This window comes from Octopus sinensis, unplaced genomic scaffold (genome assembly GCF_006345805.1).
Source record: "Octopus sinensis unplaced genomic scaffold, ASM634580v1 Contig10079, whole genome shotgun sequence".
Taxonomy (NCBI): Eukaryota; Metazoa; Mollusca; class Cephalopoda; order Octopoda; family Octopodidae; genus Octopus; species Octopus sinensis.
The window spans coordinates 356,922-374,107 of NW_021831989.1; the positions used below are offsets into that span (position 1 = coordinate 356,922).

Here is a 17,186-nt window from a genome sequence, read left to right on the forward strand (position 1 = left end):
ATACAGTAAAACCTCTGGTGCTCGCCACCTCTGTTACTCGCCACCTCTATTGCTCGCCACATATTTTCCAAAAAATTAAAAATTTCTAATATATTTTGATAAATATTCTATTGCTCGCCATTTTCTAAATCTCGCCATTAATTTTTAAAAATATTTTTTTGGTTAAACTATTTTTTATATAAAATATTTGGATGACTAAGCAAGTTCAAGATACGGAACAACTTAAAATTGAGAACTTTACATGGAAAATCAGGATCTACTGCATTTGATCAGAAACAAGAAATTGATGCATTTACTTCTTTGATCTCTGCAAAGATTTAACAATATAATGCTGAAAACATTTATAACGCTGATGAAACTGGGATTTTTTAAAAATCTATCCCTTCAAAAAGTGGACATAAAATCCTTAAAGAACGGTTTAATTTTTGTTCGAAGGTAGATTACCTTAATATTTATTTTTTAGATTTTCTTTGTTGCTATGTTCAAATATATATGACTGGGACGGACCAAAAAATTCCACTAATGATTGGAAAGTTCCAGAAACCTCGCTGCTTTAAAAATTTTAAAGTCGAAAATTTTGTCGATTACTGTCATTCACCAAAAGCATGGATGACAAGTTAAATTTTTAACGAATGGCTTTTAACATGGGATAGGCATCTAAAAAAACGAAAAATTCTTTTAGTTGTGGATCGATGCCCATCCCATAAACTTGACGCTGATTTAGAGTCAATTGAAGTTCTTTACCTACCTTCGAAGACTAAAACAATTCTACAACCAATGGATCAAGGAATCATTAGATCCTTCAAAGGACATTTTAATAAACTTAAATTTGAGTTTATGTTAGAAAAAATTGAAAATGGAGAAAATACACTCGAAGCTCATAAAAATTAACCTTAAAAGACTTGGAAGGCTCACTTATGATCGGAAAGTATCGAAAACCGAGATGTTTTCAAAATTTCAAAGTCACAAAAATTATTGATTATTTCCATTGCTCGCCAAATTCTATTGCTCGCCATTTTTTCTTCGGTCCCGAAAATGGCGAGCACCAGAGGTTTTACTGTAAATAGATAATATAAGAGAAGGGATCAACAAAAAGGATTATTACTAAAACATAGAATTGGAATTCGTTTTCCATTCAAAACTTTCTAACTATATAGAATAGAATAGTGTTTATTGAGCAAAAAGAAAAACAAAAACAAAAACAAGGAAGAAATCATCGGCGGGGAGATAAAAACAAGGCACCGAAGTGTCTCTTTCCATGCGTATCCCCAATACTAGTCATGTTTGACGACAATTCTCCAAGACCATCCGGATCGTGGGCACAGAGGATTCTTGTGAGTCTTTTAACCTTCCGTCAAGTTGTACTCCGTAAGCCAATTTCATAGCGAAACGTCTTGTCTTTTCCAACTGTTCGATCAGGTAGTCACTCTCCTCCGTACCGTACCAGCCCTCGTAGACATATGTGAGGACTGGCTGCACACACATTTTGTATACGTAGATGTACGTTTCCGGATCCAGATGGAACCTGGTTAAGCTTTTGAGGATCCTCACACTCCTCTTTCTCTGATTTGCTATATGCTCTACGTACGAGCCACGACAGTTGATGGTTGCTCCCAGGTAAGAAAGATTTTTGCTTTTCGGGAGATCCATCACATAGCTACTCATCGCATATGCACACGACTCCGCATAGCGACTCCCTCTCCGCAACCATGAAATGGTGCTCTTCTCCGGTGCTAGGGTCAAACCCTTCTCTATAGTCCACATCTTTAGCGTTGCAATGTATGATTTCAGTCGTCTCCAAGACTGCGATATTTTTTTCGAGGTATCCATGACCAGGATATTGTCAGCATAGATAACGAGCTTGCCAGTACGTGTCGACGGCAGAGGAATGTCCGCCAAGAAGAGGTTGAACAGAAGTGGACTCAAGATAGATCCCTGCGGGACTCCCCTTCTAAGTTCCACACACCCCGATAGGCGGTTTCCACAGCGGACAAATGATTGTCTTCCTGACAAGAAGCTCTCCAGCCATCGATAGGTCTTTATCCCTTTCTAACTATTTTAATAAATAAAAAAATAATAATTTATCAATTGTTAACTTTATTTTAATAAGAAAATACTAATCTTACAAACAAAAACGACCACGATGGGATTCGAACCCACAATCTTCTGGTTCGAAGCCAGACGCCTTATCCGTTAGGCCACGCGGCCTTTGATTTCCAATCTATATCTTGAAAATATATACAAATATGACTATACAGTTGAATATTATATAATTGAAGATGGCAAACTAAACAAATATTAACAGATTATAGAAAGAAGAGAATGGGAGTTAAATTGTTTGTGGTTTCTGAACATTATATTTTATCTGTGAAAAAAATAAGTAACTTTCATATTTTAAATACTACAAAGTTAGTTTTTTTAATTTAATAATTAAATTATTTTTTACTTGAATTCAATTTCTGATTCATTCTCTTCACATCCTATAATTATATTTAACAATGTGTATATTTACCGTCTACTTGGCATACAAAATTTAATTCTTTTCCACAATTAAACGCATTCCATTTCCCAGAAAACCACATATTGATACAATGTTCACCATCCACGTGATTGGGTTCACCAATATCAAAATTTGTATATCCCTACAAAAATGCGAATTCTTTTAAAAGAAACTTGTCTTTCATGTTTGAGATTGTAGCTAAGCAAATGATATGTTTTTACTCCAATGTAGAACCATTTCTTAAAATTCAAATAAAATGTGCCTCGATAACTTTAAATATATATATAACTATATAAAAAATTATTTGTAAGGCAGTCGTTTATTGGTACAAGTTCTCCCCCGATATCAATACATGATTTTTCTGCTTCTTTATAATCCATTTTTTGAGTAAAATATACATAGCAATGATCCTTGTAACATTCTACTAAACCTAAAAAATTTTAATTAAAAACAAATTTTCATTCTACCTGAATTTACATTTGAGACAAAGAGCATGAAAATAAGAACTATCATTTTTTATTATACTACGCTACGTAATTTATACTTTTAAAACTAAATTGGCAGATGTTTCTACAGATGTGAAACTAATTAATTTTTATTTTAATAAAGGCGCCAGACACGTTGGTTTTATAAGATTTTTTAATACTTAGATGTGACCCTTTCTGATCTTATTTATTAATAAAATCAACAATAAAAACCATTAATTTTTTCTTAAAATTAAATTGAGCCACAGTAAATGAATTTTTAGTGTTATAAAAATTTCGGAAAATATTTTTTCTATCATATATTATAAGTCCTAACCTTAAAAGTGTATTTTAAAAGCCTGGTTTAGAATTTCAATATTTTATATACTGGCAGAGTTTATTCAAAGATCGTATTGATGCTGGTTATGAACTCATCCTGCACTTTAATGAGGGTTTTGAGTGTTGATTCATTTATATAAAAGTAACCAATTTTGGTGTTCCGGGGTCTTTAGATTCTCAGATGTTTATATGAAAATAGGAAACAATTTATTTAGTGGCATAGCTAAATATGCTATCTACAAAAGTAAATGCACGCAAATTGCTAACTAACACTTAATTACTTAAAGGCTAACTAACAACATGTCGTTATCACAAAATTCTATTTGCACTGCATTTAAAATATACAATCGTGCATGTCAGGCTATCTCAGGAAGAATAAAAACGTTGCAATTGGCATTCGAGCATCTACCAATCCATAAGTTCTCGATAAATTTTACTTAAATCTCATAAGAAATCTCAAAAAACATGTCTATCAAGCCTGGTTCAATTTTGTATTTCCCTAAATCTATTACTATGTAATCAACATTTTATAACGACTTTGATTAAACAAAAAATACTCATACGTAAATGTGTCTAAATACAGTGAATCCTCGCAATTGGCCATTTTTGGTACATAGAGATTTTATGGCCAATTGAGAAAATGGCCAATTTGAAAAAAATCAATATTAAAAAATAAAATAAACATTTTAATTTTATTAAAATAAAATCAATCCTAATTCCTTTTTATTTGCTCTTTTTACATTTTCTTTGTATTTTCTTATTGCAGTAATCAGCGAAACATCATCTCATTTCTGCATTACAGTAAAGTTTTCTGCATTACAGTAAGATATTAAGGAATCATTCAAAAAACCACCTAAAAATTGGTTTCCAATTAATACCTTTAGACTCTACAGTACCGCTCAAATGTTTCGGACCACCCTATTTTTCTCAATTTCCAAGTCAATCCTAAATATTTTTATACGGTTCTTTAGAGAAACTTATTAGATAAGCTTAAACACATTTATTCTATTTTAAAAACTTGGACAGATATTCATGTTTGGCGCAATTTTAAAATTATCGATTTTATACTCGATCATATTTCCGGACCAGTTTAAAAAAAACCGAAAATTTATTAAACTTATAAAAAGTTAATAATTAATATTTCCTCCGTTGTTCGTTATAACAGCATTTATTCGCTCTGGAAGTGAATTGTATAATTTTTCAATGTACGAATTATCAATCTCGTACCAAATTTTTTGGTCAAATTCCAGAGCTCTGGAAGATCTTTTGGTTCCAGATCATAAAGTTTTTGTTTTAGTACCGACCACATATTTTCAATAATATTCAGTTCGGGTGACTGGCTCGGCCAAGTTTCTAAGATTTTTATTTGTTTCCTTTGAAAAAAATTCATTGTCGACATGGACCGATGGGAAGGAGCGCCGTCTTGCTGGAGATACATGGTCTCATCATAAAAATTTTCGAGTCCAACATTTATAATTCTCTGATACTCTGCGGAATCAACATTTTTAATGCATAAGACAATGTTTCTCCATCCATTTGCAGCAATAGCTCCCCAGACCATAATGCTAGGAGAAAATTTTCGTGTTTTTAAACAATATTTTGAGTCAAATCTAGAGTTTGGTGGCCTTCTAACATAATTTTTTGTGTTTGAATGCAAATTTATTTTGCATTCATCACTAAAAATAATTTTACCCCAATCATTTTGGCTCCAAGTTAATTTCTCAATGCACCAATTTTTTCTAGCCTTTTTATGGCATATGGAAAGACTTGGTTTTGGGCATTGCTTTCGCCCATTCAAATTATTTCTTTGTAGGCATCTTTTAATTGTATTTGTGCTTACAATAGAATTTAATTTCATATCAAATTTAATTTGATTTGCCGTTTTTGTGGGGTCTGCTTTCGAAATTCTCACTAATTTGCGTTCAGATCTTGGGGATAACAATCTCGGTCGACCAGATTTGGGTCTGTCGGAATATAGTCCAACGGATGAATATCTGGAAATTGTTCTTTGAACAGCAGTTTTGGATATTTTTAATTTTTCGGCAATTTCTCTTTGTGAAGCTCCATCTTTAAAAAAAGTGATGATAGCGACCCGATCAACCAGTGAAACACGCGGCATTTGTTATTTATTAGTCTTTTGTTTTTAATTGAATCAAAAATTATTTAAATTTAAAGAGATTTAACTGGTTCGAAACATATGATTGCAACTGGTCCGGAACATATGATCGAGTCAAAAATCAATTATATTCAATTGGCGCCAAACAAAATATATTTAAAGAAAATTTTAGAATAGAATAAATGTATTTAAGCTTATCTAATAAGTTTCTCTAAAAACCGTATAAAAATAATTTAGGATTGACTTGGAAATTGAAAAATAGGGTGGTCCGAAACATTTGAGCGGTACTGTATTGTATCCATCCATTCGATCAATTTTTCTTCAAGCGTAGGAAATTTTGGTTTGTGAGCAGCTTTATACGAAATTTTTGATAGATTTCGAATCCCGTAAAATAGAGTCTTTATTAAGCATTAATTATTGATCGTCTTTCTCGAGATCGTCTTGTGGAATAAATGTGAGAATCTGTCAGCCAGAAGCTGACACGAAACACTGTCATTTTTTCCTTTGTAGTTTATAATTTGTGGTGTTTTTTCAAAAAAGTGAGCCGAGTATACGTCCACGAGAAATTTTATAAGACATGTGATTAAAAAAATAGTTTATTTTCTAATTAAAAAAAATAATAATTTAAAAATTGGCCAATTTGCGAGGTGGCCAATTTGCGAGGATTCACATAGAAAACATGAATGTAAACGCAGCCGTAAGGATCTCCTAGTAGACTCGCGACCATAAAGAGGATTAGAAACTAGCGGAAGCCACAGATTGTAGACTTCGGACTGAATAAAATTTTCTGTAAACTGAAAAACTCGATTATGTGAGAAAAGTGAGATATATCGGGAATCTTCACAAAATAAGCAAAAATACATAGCCAAATTGGACATATCGACCAAACCTATTATGCATAAAAGTCACATACTCAATAAAAAATAACTTCTCACGTGATTGGAGCTAAAGCCCTAAAAATTGTGGAACTACGAGATTTGCGTTTTGTCTAAAAAACCAAAGTTGTTGAGACTAAAAGTATAAGTATAAAAGTTTAGCAATCCAGTGTCGTAAGATTAGAAACACGGACAAAAATAGGAAAAAAACTTCAAAAATTAAAAAAATATTAGCAGAATTTGAAAAATGAAAATTATAGCAATGATATAATTGACTCAAACTCATAATGAGAAAATACACACAATAACAATCTGTGGCAGCATTGCTCAAATGATTATTGACCAATGAATCAAGCGAATTAAAGAATCTAGACAAAAATTCGTAAAATAAGTAGTTAAAAAAAATTGAGTATTATTTAAAAATAAAATGATATTAGTATTTAGTCTTTAAAAAAAACATTTAAAAATATAATTTGTAAATCATCATATGAGTATTTGAAATATTTTTGCATGCTTTTAGAGAAACAAAGTGCTTCGAAATGTGAGACAATATCCGAATGCTTATCACTAACCTGAATGAGAGTTTTTTTAAAAATATCTTCACGAAATTTCTGATTTGTAATTGAAAATTCAGAATATTTATTAACAGTTTTTTGAAATTCTTTATTGAACTTCTACAAAAATTCAATAATTAAATAAAACTTTAAACATGTTTTTGATTATTTTTTTATGCCAGAATTTTGGCTAATTTAAATTAAAAATAAATTACAGGATATTTAAAACTGTAATTTGACGAAAACTTTCTAAAAGGTTCCATCCACCTCAAAAACATAAAATACAATTCTTTACAATTTAAGATAATTTGTCATAGAACGTTCGATTTGAAATTTAATCGAATCTGTTATTTTTGCCAGTACACAAAGTTCTTCATCACTAGATATAAATATAGCTCTTTTTACATAAGATCATTACACATTTCAATTTTTCGGAGAGTTTCGAGAATATGAAGATAGTTATTAATAAAATAAATATTTTTGACTCCCTGATCGTTATATCTTACAGCATTTGCATTTATATTCCATTTCAGACTTGGGATAAATATTCTCGCTAACTCAAGATATTAGTTTGATTAGCAAAAACCGATAAAAAAATAAAAATTCGAAATATAAGGAATATCTACAAGTGGTTCGTCGTTTACTTGATCGATATAAGTTCTATAATTTGAATATGTTTATTGGAAATACTGCATTTCACTATTCAATTCGACATTTTGGAATGCTTGTTGAACTATATTTTTGTATTTGAAAAGTGTATTTAACAAAATCGTAGACTATAAAATTTTAACCATAATTAAAACAGTTCCTGTAACATTGCTGACTGTTCCATCTGATGGAATACATTTAGCTTTGTGTTCACATTTCTACAAGATAATATCTAAAAATTTACTATTATGTATGCTACAAAATTTGATAAATTTTGAACCAACTAAGAATTTTTTTAGAAATTAGTTACAGAAATTTCCATATTCTTGTATAGTTGTGTGAATAGAACCTTTGTTTTGTCGCAAACAAACTTGTTTTATTAAAACATTAAAATACTTGTAATAATTCGTCATATGATGGCAAAACTTCGTCAAGATAATCCATAACATACAGAAGTTTTTTTAGTGGGGCTATGTATAAAATATTGTTGTTGTCAAGAGCAGCATCTATTAACAACTTTAAAAATGTTATTGTTGACAAATACTTGTCCATTGTCACAAATTTGTCCAATAAAAAAGAAACTTAATTCATTTTGACAAATATGAGCATAATCCGATGGAAAAATTATTTTTATAGCATCGAACTCGGTTGTCAGAACCAGCTTTGAATTATAAATAAAAAAAATTAGTTCGTCAGATTCGATAAAATATTTATTGTATTTTGATTTTTCTATTTTAAATATAGAAATATATTTACTTCTTTTAATTGATTTATCTCTGATAGATTGAACACTAAAATTTATGGAAAATGTCTTTCTTGAAATACTTTTAATATTCGCATTCTATAATTATTAGACTAATTGTACATCAATAGATCCACTCTTGTTGACCCTAAAAGAAAAATAAAAGCATTACTTTTGAATCGGAATTAGACAGTTAAAAACAATTTTTCGATTGTTATTATATAAATCGCACAAATCTTTGAGTTTATCTTGAAATTCATTTGGGATAATATTGACAATATTTTGTAAAAAACAAATTACATCTGGCATCATGTGGTATTTTACTGGAATTTTTTTCTTTTCTTCTATTACAATACAAGTGACCACAATTGTAAGCTAACCAACATCTTCCATTGAATTAATAAGAGCTGATTTAGGAAGACAGTCTTGTTTTGATAAAGTACTATGAAACTTAATTTCTAATTTGTTCAGCATTTTGTCTAAAACTAATTTCTGTTAAAAACATTCAATTTAAATATAAACCATTGTTGCTAAATCTTTAGAATTTGGACGATTTATTTTCAAAAAATTGACAGTATCTACTATTTTAGGAAGGAATAAAGCAGTCTCTTTAAACGAATTAATCCTAAAATTATTTTTTGACATTTTATCACTTTTTAGATTCGTTCAAAATTTTATAATGAAATAAAATTTCGTCAATTTGTTCAATTGATTGATTAAACTCTTTAAATATAATTTAAAAATGTGAACTATTTTTAGCTTCTTTAATTGAGTTCAAAGTTTCATAAAAAGGTGCTAATTTTGTGAAAATTGTATCAAAATTATATTTTAATGAACTAGAAATCTCTTCATATCTATCAAAGGTTTCGTCAGATTGTTTTATCGTTGTTTTCAAAATTGCTAAATTTTCTTTATTCTGGAATTTAATTAAGTTAGTGAAACTTTACCATCATGTAATTAGAAAAAGCCATCTGCAAAATAATTTGATGATTTTGAATTTGGAGATTTTTATTATTTTTAAGAAAAAATAATATTTTTTAAAATAAAGAAAAAAAGATTATATATTTTTTAATAAAAAATTCTTAAATTTCCAAGTATTTTCACAAAAATAAGTTTTGAAAACATATTGACACAAATATTAAAATTTTTAAAATTTACTGGATAGTTCTTTCCATGACGACTTAAGTTTCTTATTAATAAAAGGTTAAAAAAGTCAGTTTAATAATTATATTGAGTATTCTTACAAAAAATTAGTTAGCAACTCCGAACTTTTTTAAATGCAGAAAGCCAGCGGCTATTCAGCAGCGCACAGCTTGGGCAGGTTGCTGCCAGAGATCTCAAAGCTTTGCAGGTTGTGATAGTCTCCGGATGCTCTTGTGAAAATAAAATCATGTATTAATGCTGATCATTTTTGTCCTCCGTTTTTAAAGTAGATTTTCAATAAAATTCTTTCCAGATCAGCACAGGTAGCACTTATTTTCATTTTGTTGGCGGATTTACAATTGCAAATATTATTGCGTATGAGAGTAGTAACATATACTTGGTGAATAGCGCGTCACTTAAATGAAGATTAAAGGGAGCTGACGGTAGTACTAAGACTTGCGGAACTCCATTTAACATGTATCGAGAGCTGTACTTGTTTCGATACCTAATTTGAAACAGCACAAAATTTTGAGCAGAAGGAAAAAGGAATGTATATGTTTACCAGGGTGTACGGAAGCACATCTATATACACTCTGATAAATGTAGATTCACAATGAATGTATTGGTTTGTAGAGAACGAAAAGTAGCTGTTGAGTCCAGAACGGAACTGAATTTTTAAAGAGAGTGAAGACGCTTCCGCCAACATTGCCATTAGGTTGATTAGCTTTAAAAGCTAATTATTTTCTGAATTTAAAAAAATCAATGAGGGGAGTTAACTTCGATTCGAAATCGAAGATCGAAAATCAAAATCGAAGTGTAAAAAAATAAAAGAGCCCTTGTAGCTCAGTGGTAGAGCACTGGTCTCGTAAACCAGGGGTCGAGGGTTCGACTCCCTCCGGGGGCTTACTTTCTTTGATATAAATAACTTTTAAGATATATTTAGTTCTTTTTTGTTCTGCTTATTTTTTTATTTTTCGAAAAAAATGAAAGATAAAAACACAGACAGAAATATTGAACTGAATTGAACTGCCTTTGCATAAGATGGCCTTGCTGTTTCCCCGGACGATCGCCAACGAGACTCTTTGGAGAAGATTTAGTTCTTTCTTTTCAACATGAGCCCTGGAAGTCGCCGGAATCTCCTCCCTGCTTGAACCCTCTGGGATCGATCGGGGGGGGGGCGGAAAAAGGCCTGACGGGATAACCGTGTTTTCTTTCAACAGGGGGAAGCCTCTCACCTGGGATGCCACGTGTGTGGACGCTTTCTCGCCTCAGAACCTGCTGATGTCCGCCTCCGCTCCTGGATCCATTGTCACAACCGCGGAATGCAAAAAGATGCGGAAGTACTCCTCACTTACGGAGAAGTTCCAATTCCTTCCATTCGCGGTTGAGACTTCTGGTTCCTTGGGCAGTAAGGCAATTAGCTTCGTTCAAGAGATCGGGTCCCGCATGTCTGCTATCACAGGCGACGCCCGCGAATCGAGATGGTTTTTCGAGCGGATATCCCTTGCGATAGTACGCTCTAATTCTTTCTCGATCGCGTCGGCTTCCCGCCCATGAAGCTTTTAATTAATTAACTTGTAATTAAATACTTGTTCCCTTCAACATAATGAACTGGTGTTTTTAATATATCGCTAAAATATGGAACAAACAACCGTAGGGAGACGAGTTGACTCTTTCAGCAAATCTCGGACGCTGTGCTCCGCGGAAACTCCCATTCAATACGCAGTGCGGCGTCGTTGAGCTCATCCTCAGGCTCTCGACTATTCTTAAGTTATTTACTTTTTCTATTTTCTTCAAAGATACAAATGAAAAAGGGAAAATCCATTATCATTTCAATAATTAATTCAGACATACCGGTGAACTGATTGACATAAAATTTCTCCCAAGGATTTCGTAAGATATTTTTTCGAATAGCCAGTTCGTCTCATAACGTTAAATGTCTTATAGAAGATTTTTCCACCGATCTCCGAAAGAAGCCCACGTGCACGCTTACCAATGATACTACCTGTCTCAAAGCGAAGGGAGGCAAAACTGACCGACTCCAAGAGAGAAGCATATTTTTATCTTAAAATCCTTTAGCATTTCAAATCCTTTAGCTCTCGGAGCAGCTCGATCGTGTCCCATACAAGCGACTTCTCAGAATATAAATAAAAATAATTATTTAGTCACAAAGTTTCCCTCGGAGTATTCTAAAATAATTGTGATTATAATAGTCTTCTCTATTGCATGAAATAGATAACTCAATTTTTAAAGACAGACCAAAAGAGTATCACTTTCCACACTCAATATTCAAATAACCTGCATCATAATTCAATATCCAAAAACGGTTAAAGTTCATATTCTTTTTATCGTATCTTTATTGTCTATTTTTGATCTTTATCATTAAATCTTAGTGCATTTAGTTCTTTGTAAAATATCAATTTTAGAAATTGTTAATTTATACAAGTTATTGTACTTTATGTGATGACGAGTTTCGCTGTCAGAACATTTTATATTTCAAAATCTGCTACAAACATAACAAGAAACGACTATTTTTAAATTGCGCAAGTTACAAATTTGGATTTATTTCAAAAAAACCAATGAAAAATGTAAAGCTTTTCACACTCTTTGATTAATTCTTGGAAATCCTAGTCATTATGAGGATAATCTTTGAGTAATATTGGTCGATTTAAATTAGAAAAATCAAATATAGCGTGTAATTTAAACTTTAATATGGTTCATTGGTCAATAATTAATAACAATGGAATGACGAAAACACCCTGTTCGCATGACAACAAAAATAATATAATTTTTATATCTTCAAAATATTGATAATTAATATTATAGCAAAACTATATTTAAGAAATTCTGTATCATTTATTATTTCGTGATAAATTAAAATTTTTAATCTTGGAATAAAATAATGACGTCACGGCGTTATAAAAGCATGATTATAAATGAAATTATGCGGTTTGAACTGCGCTTTGAACCTTTCCATCAATGTCTATTCAGTCATTGTATATTCCACCACGTACACGGGCATTTCCAGATTTTTGTCACAAAGAACAATATGTGGCCAAAAAAGGCGTTTTAATGAATTCAATGACCGATGCCTTGAAAAAATATTCAAAAATAAAAAACGAAAATAAACTAGATTGGCTCTATCCACCGATCGACTGGTGCTACAGATCCGACAAGTTTATTCCCCCAAATCGTCTTGCGTTCACTGCAAATCGTGGAAGAGAAACAGAATATTTAAACACATGGAATCAAGAGCGAGCTAAATTGATGAAACGGCGAGAATTCAACCGTTTGACTTCTGCAACAAAAAAACCGATTTATGGCACAAAAAGCGAAAAAGAAGCCTACAGAAAGAACATTCGTGAAATTCTGATTTACCAGATGAAGGACAAAGATGCTGACAGAAAAATATTCCGCAAAAACCTGGCAAACGAATTTACCGAGATAATGGCAAAGGATATCATTTCCAGAGAAAATGAATCAAAATTGGTTCAAGAAAAGACGATTTATCTCAAAAAGTTCAGAGATGCAAATAAAAAAGTAGTTTTTTGTATGAAATTTAGATGATGGAAGAAAAGTGGGCACAGGCGAAAGAGACGAGGTGGAGGGATATTTTGTTGGAGAGAGATATGCTCAAACTTGACCCCATCAATTGGAGTCATACTCTTACTTAATTTATATTATGATAACTAATTAGTAACAATAATTCATAAGAATGATTATTATTTAAATATTTTATATTTGAAATTAATTATTATATTAATAGTGGTCTTGTGGGTATTAGAATGGATTCTTTTGACCAAGATGTTCTCCCCGATTTATCATCGGAATCCGAAAAAGAAAATAATTTGAATCCAGAGGAAGAAAAAACACCAATTCCTAAATCCACAGAATCCAAGGATAAGAAAATTAGTAAGCCAAGAGCCAGACCTTCTAAATTAGATACAAACAGGTGAATTAATCATTAGCACTTATATTATAGACTACTAAGTCCAAAGGGAATCCCAAGTTTACTCAAAATAATGAACAACTTTAAATTTAGTCAAAATGAGTCAAACATTGAGTCTGAATTATCTCGATTTATGAACAAAATTGAAATGTGGGCACATTTTATGTGTCCTTCGATGACATTGGACGAAATTATACTCCGGTGTGAGAATCTTGGACATAAACGGGAAATTCAAGTTGCTGGAAATTAATTTTTGTTAGTCTTTTATGGAAAGACTCAGAAATGGATTTGATGTTGATGATTTATTAAAAGAATGATTTATGTATGTTATAAAAAGCCTACTTTTTTGTGTTGAATTAAATTAATGAAATTTTTTAATTAATTTATAAAGGTACTATGCGGATTTAAATAATTTAATTATCAAAATAATTTAATAAATATTTCAAATGTTGCAACCTAGTGAGTGATTTCGGTTTTTAAATGCTTGAATTTGCATTCAATTTATCTGTTATTTTAGTCCACATATGTTATTAGTGTATAATTTAGCGAGAAAAAAAATAATCAAAAAAATTATTTAATTATTGTGTGTAAAGTTTTTTTGGAGGAAAAAAAGCCACTAGAAAAAGCGAAGTTTGTGTTCAACTCGCTTACTTGTCTTCTCCAGAGAAATTCTAAAAAAATTGTTTTAATTGTTTCTACCAGCAGAGTATGATCCCATAAAGTGGCGCGTGTATATACAGAATTAGACAACAAAAACGCGTGCACGTTTTTTATGAGCTTGATTTGATCATATAACGATTGATATTTTTGTGATTCTAAATTCGTAGAATATCTAAATCATTAAATACAACATTTGAACTTAAGCGTCTAATCAAAACCCATAAATTTATTTCAAAAATTACTAAATGGCAAACAACCAAAACAAATCCCGAAACCCAAAATAAAAGCGATACAGTAGAGGGAAAGACGACTTTCCACAAAGTTTGAGGTAGCTCGGAATGTAATGAATAATTAATATTAATTGCTTGATTAGTTGTAATTATTAAGGTTAATTAATTATAACCCTTAGTTCATATGTTTCGTTTGAATAATAATTTTTCAAAAGTAACATTTTCCCAATAAATTTACGTATCTTCTCTCTGTGTTTCCGACTCATCTTCTCATTGGACAAGAATCCATGGTTCTGGGATTTTGCCAGCATGGAACACAGAACCCGTCGTTCTTACAAGCGTTTCGAAAGCAGTTTGCTTTATAAGCCCTTCAGTGAAACTAGAGATAGACTTTGCAGCTTTTCGCTGTAGGTTCGAGATCTTTTTCAGATTTGTTGGGGCAAGATATGATCCCCAGGCACCACAAGCATAACCAATTGGAGGCTCCACATATTTTTTATATATAGTGTTTAACCAGAGTTGTATTTTTATGCATGAACTAAGAAAAACCTTTAAAAAGTTTAATCCCCTGGATAGTTCAGTTGTGAGACTGTCAATATGCTTAGAGAATGAGAATTAAGTGTCAAAAGTCACACCAAGTATTTCCTACGTTTTTGTCTGCTGAATTTTTGTTCCGTTCAAAACAGCATTGATTTCAGAGTTGGATATTTTTTGATAATCGTGAATAGAGTGGTCATTTAAGGGCTTAGAATCAGCTATTTTCAATTAAGAAAAAAACCATTGAAGCACTTTCTATTAAAAAGAACTTTAGACCAAAAATTTTTTCGAAAAATTTGAACGAAAAATTTTTATTTTAAAAGAGGCTGTTAGTAGAGGATAGATTTCGCCATTCCTGTTTTTTCAGTCCCGTACACACGCTCACCTCTCAACCGCAAACTAAGACTTACCGCCTTACCTGCCACCCAGACATTATCTTCTTTAGGACCTCGGGATGTCAGCGAGAAAAAGATTGAATAACAGCGGGCTCAGTATAGAACCCTGAGGGACACATCTTTTGAGATCCACACTGTCCGATAGTCGGTTTCCGCACAGTACATAAGATTTCCTCTCGTTGAGATAACTCTTTAGCCATTTGAATGTTTTTTCACCTGCACCAGTCTCCAAAACTTTTTCCAGGAGTCCAAGGTGCCAGACGCAGTCAAAAGCCTTAGATAAATCCAAGCACACAGCGGTTATGCAAGATTTATTGAGTATTGCCCAAGAAAGTTCCCTTTTTAGTTCATTCAGGCAGTTTCCTGTGGATTTGCCAGGACGAAAACCCCATTGGACAACGGAAAACAGATTATTTTTTAACATGTAATGAGAGTCTTTCAAAAATTATTTTTTCCATAATCTTCGAAAAAGTGCAGATCAGGCTTATAGGTCTGTAGTTTTCTGCTAGGAGACTTGTTTTCCAGGGTTTCGGAATCATACGAACGACTGTGCACTTCCAGGTTGGCGGAAGATAACCAAGGGTAAAACTAACGTCGAAAAGCATAGTTAGAGCCCGTAGGAGGATTTTCGGAGCCTTCTTAAGAAGGTACACAGATATGTAGTCGAATCCAGGGGGCTTGTTTTTCAGCTCTGCAATCGCTTCTTGTGTCTCTTTTTCGGTAATAGTCTCGCATAGAGGTCCATTCACAAGATTTAGAGATTCTAGCCTTGAAGTGACTTTCTCAAAGGTCTTTTGTGGAATAATTGATTCAGGTTCGACTTTTTGGGTTTTTCCCAGCTGCCTTCTTAGTTCATCAGGAACAAGATCGGAGGGAATATACTTTTCATCTTGCCTCTTTAATACAATATTGTCGCCTTTTCCTTCCGTGGTGTTCAGGTGCTGATACGCCTTCCAAAACTTTGGATTTCTCTTATCCAGCATTCGGCATTCCTTCCTCCTTATGTTTCTATTTTCTTCTTGCCATTTCTACTATCATCATCTTGAGATTGTTGATTTCAATTTTTAGCTGGTTTCTGACCCCCACGTTGGAGCATCTCCTTTTGTGATTTTGAAGGGCTGGATGGCACAATGAAAAATACTTCAAATTTTTTTAGAAAACGAAACGAATAGTAAAGTTAGAGTCGGAAATACATTTAAGTTTGGGAATAAGAATAGGGCTAAGGACAGTCTTTGGGATAGGGATAGGAATTAGCGTTAAGTAGAAATTTGATATGGTTAGGGATTAGTTTAGGAAGATTTTTGGTATAGTGTTCGGGATTTATTGGCCTATGAAATCATTGGTGTTAGGGTTAAGAATAGGATTTGTTTAGGTACCTAGTTTATCTAATTACCGAATAGTTAGACATGTTTTTATTCTTTTTAAATACGAAAAATTATATCATCTTTTTTAATCTTTGAGAGTGTATCTTTATATGAAATCCATCACTGTTAAATATCATGACAAAATGTTTCAATGATTTTCACAAATGAAGAATATGGGCTTTCAAATTTCTCTAGTATAAGAGATGGATTTGTCCCATAATCAAGCATTGTCATCTGTTCAGTATCATCCATCGAAATGACTAGTTTCTTGATGTTTGCATCCTTTAGATATATGTGCCCCTGAATAAGCACAAAAGATTCAGCTTTCTAAATTAGCCTTCGTTTGCGTAATCTGTCGTTTATCTGTGGAATCTCCCCTTTGAGGATTTTCTTTAATTCGTTATATTCAATCTGATCTTGAACGAAGCATCTTTGGTTTGATTGTGGCATGGTTTCAACAAATCGAAAGTAAGTGTGAAACGGGATTAAAAATGTTATGATTCTGGTACGCTGCTTAAATTATATTAAATAGATTTTATATATTATAGATATTGGAATATTATCTCAATGGTAATAACGTTATTTTGTATTTCTTATTGCATTTAGTAGCTTAAGACTAAGCTATGGATAATGGATTCGGACGGTCGTGAGTTCGATTCCGAAGGAGGAC

General features: G+C 32.1%; 2 non-coding genes across 2 annotated transcripts; one reads left to right on the top strand and one right to left on the bottom strand.

Annotated features, from left to right (window-relative positions):
* Positions 1 to 2,135: 2,135 nt before the first annotated feature.
* Positions 2,136 to 2,208, bottom strand: Trnar-ucg. The gene has a single exon. It is a non-coding gene; the product is annotated as a tRNA-Arg (tRNA).
* An 8,005-nt stretch (positions 2,209 to 10,213) lies between these two features.
* Positions 10,214 to 10,285, top strand: Trnat-cgu. Its single transcript has one exon. It is a non-coding gene; the product is annotated as a tRNA-Thr (tRNA).
* Positions 10,286 to 17,186: the final 6,901 nt, after the last annotated feature.